General features: G+C 53.4%; 1 protein-coding gene across 9 annotated transcripts in view; it reads left to right on the forward strand.

Annotated features, from left to right (window-relative positions):
* Positions 1-1,078, forward strand: part of LOC116831794 (SLAM family member 8-like) — a 61,796-nt gene extending 60,718 nt beyond the window's left edge. For all 9 annotated transcript variants that reach the window (XM_075071049.1, XM_075071051.1, XM_075071050.1 and 6 more), the window contains one exon: positions 706-1,078. The gene's annotated coding sequence lies outside the window, so the exon portion shown is untranslated. The remainder of the gene's footprint in view (positions 1-705) is intronic.
* The last annotated feature ends 7,471 nt before the right edge of the window (positions 1,079-8,549 follow it).

Consider the following 8,549-nt stretch of genomic DNA (forward strand, 5'->3'; position numbering starts at 1 on the left):
CCGCTCCAGCACTGAAGACAGATGAGGCCTTTGACCCAAATTTTCAGAAGCGGCCCCTGTCCTGGAATAAGGCAGATGTTGGGTCCCAGCAGGAGGTGCTGGATTTCCAAGAGAGCTCAGCACTAGGCAGCTCTTGTTGGAAAAGCGGAAGAGTCTCCTCGCTTCTTGAGAATAATGGAGACTCCCCTCCCTGCTTGCTGAGGACAACGAGACTGGCTGAGTGTGGGGAGCTCTTGAAAACCTGGCCAGCAGAGCCTGGATTTCAGAGGTGCTGGGCTCTAGCAGCTTCCACGGACTGCAAAGAGACGGAGGGAGGGAGAAAAGAGAGCAGATCCTCCCATCCCACCTGGCCGATCCCCCCATCTCCTTCACAGACAGGTTGGGATGAGGGCAGGGGGATTGAGAGCCATTGATCCAAACTGTAAACCATGTATATGATGGAAACTACTTCAAGCCGGGGGTGTGGCAGCCCCCCAAGTTCCAGCACCTCTGGGTGCCAGTCCTGGGAACATGGGACTGGGTGTACTGCGCGGGGCGAGGTCATCAGCTGCTGTAACTCAGCATAGCTCTGGGGACAGGTGCTGTTTGGCCCCTGCTGAGAATCGGGGCCCGTCTGATCAGTCATTTCATGCCGATGCTTTAGGACACAGAGGTGGGGGGGAGGCGTGTTGGGCAGGCACTGAGGCCTTCTCTTTTTCCCTGCAGAAACCAGAAGAGGTAGCATATCAGAGCTTACCAAGGGCTTTGAAGTGCACCATGTGCCCCACTCAAACTCTGTAGCTGAACGGTCTCAGTTCCACCCACGAACCCGAATGGAAGAAGACACCTTCTCCAGCTCTGGAGCCTGCCTCGTGATGCCTCCCCACCCCACCACCCCCCGTTGTTTCGGAACCTCATCTGTGACGCCCTCAGCAACTGTTTTGGGAAGAAGGAACCAGAGTGAAGGCGGAGGAGGGAACAGGACATGCAGCTTCAGCGCTGGCGCCTGCGAAAGCAAAGGGCCGTGCGGGCTAAGGCGACATCTGCCCATTCGCCACGTGCAGAGGGAGAGGTGGAGAGCACAGCACGGCCGCCCCCCACCCCCCAGTGAGAGGACGTTAGCCAACTGGATGGAGCCCATCTTTCCATGGTTGGTGCACTGTCCTCCAGCGGGAGCAGCGTCCCGTCAGCAACTGCGGAGCAGCAGGGTGGTGAGAGGCAACGCACCCTGGTGCAGAATGGCCCGTGCTAAGAAGGAAACCACTCCCATCTGAGCCTGGCCTGCTGGCTGCATGACTGTGAAGAAGCAACATCAGAAAATGGGCTCCCTGGGGATGGAGGCACCATTCTGGCTGCGTGATGTGGCAGGGCCGTGGGCTGGGAGGGACTTGGATGCACCATGTATTTATTTATCTATTCCATTTGATAATGCAGCCCTGCGGGGTCGATGTACATGTGACTGAGGTTTTGGATCCAGGGGCCTGTTCTCTTTGTGCTCATTGGAGGAAGGAAGGTTTTCTGAAGTAGAAATAGGAATAGATGGTGCTGTGGCTTGTGGTGGGAGGGAGAACTATAGGCGGTGGAGAGGAAGATAGGAGTGTGTCTGAATTACAGTGGGTTGACTGACTGAGGGTACTGGGGATTCACTGATCGGTAGAAATTGTCTGAGTAAACGGCAGTCAGATTGTGGTTTGCCGCAAAACAGTCTGGATCCCATGGGAGAAATAAAAGTAAAATCCCCCTGTGTGCTGACTGCCGCAAAGCGGAAAGGCGCAGGGGCAAAGCTACATGTGGCTGGCAGAAAAGCAGCACAGAATATCATGCTCGCAGCAGGCTCTTCCCAGGGCTAATCTGGCTGAGCCCCGGGTGGAGGTGTTGAGGAAGATCCAGGGAGCTGAGTGTGACTTGGCAGAAGCGAGATTAATGAGGGACAAACTGACCAGGTTAAAGAGTTGGGGCTAGATTCTACCCCCGGGATCGCTAGAATTGCAAGGAGCAAAGTGCCACTGAAAGTGGACGAGGGCAGTAGAACCTGGCCGTGGGGCAGGCCCTGAAGCTCGGCCTGAGGGGTACATGCTGCAGGGCGGAGCTGAGCCTCACCAGGTGCAACCTCAAGGAGGACTCAAGAGACAGGAGTCTGGTTCCATCCTTACCTGCCCTCCAGAGCAGTAAGTTACTGCAGTCCCTGAAAGGGAGTGTGTCCCCTCTTGCTTATGGGGTAACGTCTAGGGAGGGGCCACCCCAGATCTGGAAAGTCTTACACTCTTCCCCTTTCGCCCCGGCTTGGCCAAGGAAGAGAGGACACAGTCTAGCAGCAGGGAATTACCGGGAAGGACAATGAGTGTGTCTCCGATTGGGTGGTAGTTCCCTGTAGAGGGGAAGGGCAGAGGTGCGGGTATTAATGAGAGTAGCTAACCCCAAGGTGTTCTGTTACTGAGAGCCTGGCCTTGCTGTTACTAATTGTGATGAGACATCTGTGCCGAGTGCCACCCCCCTGCTGTTTACAGCACTCACACCATGGAAACCATCTCCCAGAGCTGCTAAGCAACCCTCAGACATGAAAGGACCCGGAAGACCAGCACAAAATGGTCCTGTGTTCCGGGAAAGTTCCCCTTTGAGTTCAGAGAAGCTCTTCAGAGGGGAAATCATCAAAAGCCCCAAAATCTTTCAGGGAACTGTGGGGAGGAAAAGAAAATTTGCTGCTGGATTTGGTTGGGCAGCTGTGATCAGGATTGTTCCGCTCTGTAGCGACACATGCAAGATGGGGAGAGGCATTGGGCAGCACGCGGTGGTCCTGGACCCACCTCCCACACACTAACTGGGAAGGCAGCGGGGGTCTAGTGCTCGGAGTAACACCACGCTTCCTTTCTCCTGTCTGTCTTGTCTACTCACACGGGAATTCGCAGGGGACTGACTGTCTCTGTGTCTAGCAGAGCCTGGGCCCTCATCTCAGTGGGCGACTCCAGCCTCCTTGTAATATAACTGAATGGAGCAGGGGCCTTTCCCAGGAAACCCGACAATGGTTTGTGTGTGTGGAGAAGTAGGCCCCTCCACTGAAGTTTTTCCAAGCCTGTTTTTGCCCTGGCTTCAGTCCCCGGTTAGATTAGTCTGTCCAGTAAAGCATTGGATGATTTATGCTCTGTTCATGCAAATACAAGGAAACGTATGCACATTTACAACCAGCCGCTACGGGTTTTTTCTGTTGGCGGGAGCGGGCGATGGGCCTTTGCATGATTGCTGGGACTTCAGTAGGATTTGGAGCTCTTTGGGCCTGTTCTCTGGAAGCAGCGAGCACCCACACCTGCCGTGGGTGGCGACAGATGCTGCTTTCACCCCCTTGGCCAGAGAGCAGTGGAGTGTTCAGATCAGGGAGCTGATCAGTGAGTCTCTCTTCACCCTGTTATTTCCTGTGATGTGCGAACCAAAATGCTCCGATTCCTGCGCTGAGAAAAGATAATTTGGTCTCTCTTGCTTCCCTCTTTGTGCATCCTGTGCCAACTACAGGAACCTTGGTCCTTACCTGCTTTGGCAGGGGAAGTGGGGCGGGAAGAAGCAGCAATGCCCAGACACCCCAGTTACGGTCACAGCCAGCGCTGTGCTAGCTTCAGAGTAGTAGCCACTCGACTCCATTCCCATTCACCGATGGGTGATGTGGGGGGAGTGGGCTCTCTGGAGGTTACCTCCTGTATTCGGTGACCTGCCTCATTACACACAAGCCCAGCATGGCAGGGCAGAGTCTCCCCACAATGATTTCCTTCTTTCAGATCCCAGCCCCAGTTGCCCCTGCTCCTGACCATTCCCGCCCCCTCACTCCTCTGTGCTACGCTAGCCCTGCCTATGCCGCCTGTGTGACGAACTGGGACTGTTCATAATGTTTGCTCTGAATACTGTGTTGGTGCCTCAGTGTCCCCTAGGCAGTTCTTAAGTATCTCAGTGGTGGGATAAGGGTGTGTGATTGCTGCGAGGAAGGGCCAGTCCCTAAATGCTCTGGCACTCTGATCTCTGCAACTGATGGCCTGGGCCTCTCTCTCGCAAGTGCCAACTGAAGTTTTGGAGACAAGGGTCAGTGACCTCCTGGCCCGGGAAGAGCTGAGCCAAGAGGGGGGTGAGGGAGTGGTGTATGGAGCTGGCGTGGGACGAGGATTGAAGTCGTAACCTAGGGGTCTGCTCATGCCCCCCCAGAATGGACCTGGCCGAGGGGTCTGGTTCACTGTATCTACAAGCTCTGTTTTAGACCCTGTTCCTGTCATCGAATAAACCTCTTTTTGGCTGGCTAAGAGTCACGTCTGACTGCAAAGTGGGGGTGCAGAACCCTCTGGCTTCCCCAGGACCCCGCCTGGGTGGGCTCGCTGTGTGAAGCACATGGAGGGAAAGATGATGCTGAATGCTCCAAGGAGAGACCCAGGAGGTGAAGCCGTGTGAGCTTCTTGCCCTGAACAAGTCTGCTCCAAGGGAGAGGAGGCTCCCCAAAGTCCTGACTGGCTTAGTGGGGAGCAGTTCCAGAGCATCGCCCGAGGACTCCGTGACCGCCTGCCCAACCAACCCTTTGCCAGTCAATCATTCCCCGGGGGATGGAGTGGGGTGTCTCTTGCTCTCCTGTTTGGTGTGGGGGTTTGTGCCTCTGAGGTGACCCCCTCTGTCTTTTGAGAACATGGAGAACCCCCTGAAATCCTGGCTAGGAGCCCTCCCCCACTCTGCTCCCCACCCTCGGGCTGCCCCAGGGACATGACCCAATGGCAGTTTTGAAATCCACTCAGTTGGGTCCCAATATGGTCCCCCAGTGTCTACAAGGGAAGTTTACTCCTAGGCCCTTGGCCTCAGCTGGCAGCACCAGGTAGTCGTGCTGTGGAGGCCTTCTGGGTGCTCTGCCGGCCACCTGGCTGTGCCGTGGGCCCCTGTGGGTGTCAGCGCGTTGAACCCACCCTACCCAACATCTCGGTGAGAGAGGCAGCTCCCAGGCCACTCTCCGCTCCACCCTAGCTCAGCTGGTTTCAGCACCTGCCACCCCCGGCTCTCCCTTCAGAGCACACCCAGCACATCCTCCTGGGGACGAGACCGTAGCCCAGCACAGGGACTGATGGGCCAGAGAGCCCATGAGGGGTCATCTGCTGCAGCCCGGCTGAGGACACAGCTGCTCTGAGGAGAACGCCAAGCGAAGCAGGCAGCTGCTCCAACAAAGACACCAAGGACCTGAGGCTGCTACCCCCAAGTGAGCAGGTCGGGCTCCAACCATCAAATAGCCACAGGAAGCCGGGGCAGGTGACAGCAGTGCACACTGCACAGGGACGCAGCCAGGTCATGAGAGGGAGCTGCAGGCTCAGGGGAGCAGTGGAGTCGCTGCAAACAGCTGGCACACCTGGACAGCAGGGCCACGGACAGGACCAGGAGGGGGTAAAAAAGCCTCAGGCTACAGCAAGTTTAGGCTTGAAATGAGGTGAAGATTTCTCACCATCAGAGGAACGAGGTTCTGGAACAGCCTCCCAAGGGGAGCAGTGGGGGCAAAAACTCTAACTGGCTTCAAGACGGAAAAGTTTAGGGAGGGGATGGTACAATGGGACTGCCCACAATGGCATGTAGCAAATCTCCAACTGCTAGCAGCAAATATCTCCAATAGCTGGTGATGGGACACTAGACAGGGAGGGCTCTGAGTTACTACAGGGAATTCCTTCCCAGGGACCTGGCTGGTGGGTCTCGCCACATGCTCTGGGTCCAACTGATCACCAGATTTGGGGTCAGGAAGGAATTTCCCCCCAGCTCAGATTGGCAGAGACCCTGGGGGTTTTTCACCTTCCTCTGCAGCCTGGGGCATGGGTCATTTGCAGGTTTAATCTAGTGTAAATGGTGGATTCTCTGTAACTTGAAGTTGTTACACCATGATGTGAGGTTAGGGGTCTGTTACGGGAGTGGCTGGGTGACGTTCTATGGCCTGTGATGTGCAGGAGGTCAGACTAGATGATCATGATGGTCCCTTCTTACTTTAAAGAAGGGGTGCCAGAACAGGGGGGTAGGGGGCCATGGGTCCCCCCATACACACTTTTAAAAGTCAGAGGGTAATGCCAGCCCACTTTTTACCAGCCGTAAGGGTGAGTGATGGCGGGAGGAGGGGGAGAGGAGTGAGCTGGAGGCAGGGTGTTGGCGGAAGGGGTGGGATCTCAGGGGGAAGGAGCGATGTGGGAGGGCAGGGCTACAGTTTGGGCACCTGTGGCCCCTCCTACACACACACTTTTAGGGTGCTTCTGCCGCTCTTGCCTTAAACTCTATGACTGACGTAGAAGGATCAACAGAATGGTGGCAGCAAGAGTGGGGAAGCAAGTGCCCCATCAACCACAATAACGTGGCAAGAGACTGGGTCAAAGGCCAGTGCACTTGAATGACTAGGGGGCCTAACAGATTACAATGGGCCGTCAGGACACGCCAGTCCCTGCACTGGGCTATCTACTAATAACCTCTGGCCCCAGCAAGTCAGCAAATGCTGGCGCAAATCCAAACAGCAACAAAAAAATGTTGCAAGGAACTATGTAGCAACCAGCACGGAACTTGATGGGAGGAGGACAGGTTGTGGGAGGGAAGAGTTTGGAGGAGGCACTCGGAAGTTAGTCTGTGTGCACGGGGCTAGAATCTGAGCTGCAGCGTCTCTGTAAATAGTTTGCTTAATAAAGAGTCAGTTTACTTTTACATGGCATCCTCATGTGATTCCCCAGCACGCATGAACTAGTAACGTCCCTTTGGAGATTAAAGTTCTAACTGGGGCTAGTCAAAACTTTTTCCATGAAAAAAAGGTTTTTGCTGCAAAACTGGGATTTTGACTAAACCAACATTTTTCAGGAAAAGTGGCTGCTTTGTGCAGAAGACTTTGATTTGTCATCGAAAAACTGAATGCCCCAAAACTGAATTATTTGGATTTGGCAATGTTACCATGGTGCTTCATGGGAATTGTAGTTCACTTGCCTCCTGTTTCAGTTCTCTACAAGTGAGGCTTCCTGATCTGCCTACATCTCCCACAATGCACCATGGGCAGGGATTCCCATGATGAAAATGGGATTTGTGGTGCATAAAGGGATTTGTAGTCTGACTTAGAGCCTGGAATTTAAGGCATCTAAACTACAACTCCCATTGAGCAAAGCGGCAGCATTTCTAAATTACAGTATTTCTGGGTTTGGCCAAAACTGTTTAGTTTCAAATTTCTACTTGAAAATTGAAGTTTTGCACAGGGGAAAACAATGATTTTTTTTTTTTAATCAGCTGCACTTCCAAATGCTATTGCCTGTGTCCTGTGTGCAGTTAACCAGTCATTATTGTGTGTTTGTGTTTGCATGAGGCCTGCAAATTCACTGCAGCCTTCCTCAAACCCCTTGGTTTCCCCCTCTTCTAGATTTTTCACTTTGTCAACTATAGCTGATGAGAAAGCTGCTTTGGAAGCACTAGGGGGCGCTTTCCCCATTTCAGTCCCATCTAGAGGCAAGAGACTGGTCCTGTGGCCAAGTCATTGGCCCAGAATGTGGGAGATCTGAGTTTTGTCAGCTTGGGCAGGTGACTTCATCTCAACTCCCACCTGCGCTAGGTGGGTGGTAGGTAAGACACTGGCAAAATATGTCATATTTCCCCCAGCTATGGGTGGCCCATGAAGCACAGCTACTGGCTTACAGACTTAGACCATGTTTTCACTGCCCAAAAAAGGTGTGATTTGTTGTCCCCCCCCCACCCCCACGCGCACACACCATAGATTTAGCTACTGTGCTATAAAACGCTAATGGAGGCAACGCTTCGGAGTGAGGTGAGATCACACGTGGGCAGAAGTGTTGATCTTACCTAGCTACAGTGCGGTAAAAGCGACAGAAACTGGTCTCCACTCGAATTTTACTGTGAATTAGCTAACCCATGTCAGGAGGGTGTGGGATGTGTTGTTGTGTGTGTGTGTGTGTGTGTGTGATGACCTATTAATACATAGCTCTTATCTAGCACTTCTCACCTTCCCAAGGTCAGTATCAGTATCCCCAGGCCTTTAGCTCAAGAAATAGATGTCTGCCCTTGAAGATCTCAAGTTCAAACCTCACTAGTGCCAGTGGAGTTGCATGTAGAAAGGAGACAACGGGCTCCCTGTCTGATGGGGATAATTAATCTCCGTGTGGGAGGCTCTCTAACGCTGGGCTGATAGGAACCAGGGCTGTACAATATTTTTGGTAGCAGCAGAAATCTACTGCCAATCAGTAGATTTCTGCTGCTGCCAGTGTCTCTGTGGAAGGCAAAGGCAGACAAAGCTACCTACCTTCGGGCCATTTTGTTTTACCAGTATGAGGAGTCAGGCTGCGTCTTTGATTCACCTGGCCCAAGAGACACGATGAAAATAGACTTAACTAAGGTGACGTTTACATTGAGTGGAAATGTCCAGGTGTTGATGCTGAAATAACCCAGTGCTCATTTCTGTCACGTCTGCGTGAGACTGGTGATCACTTTACAAAGACAGGGTACGATAATGTGGCTCATTAGTGATGAGCTCCAGTTCTGAACCGCTTGGTGGCTGACAGTCTGAGCCGCACACTTGGTTAACTACTCGCTAGCCATTTTATGTA

Source organism: Chelonoidis abingdonii, chromosome 11 (assembly GCF_003597395.2).
Source record: "Chelonoidis abingdonii isolate Lonesome George chromosome 11, CheloAbing_2.0, whole genome shotgun sequence".
Classification (NCBI taxonomy): Eukaryota; Metazoa; Chordata; order Testudines; family Testudinidae; genus Chelonoidis; species Chelonoidis abingdonii.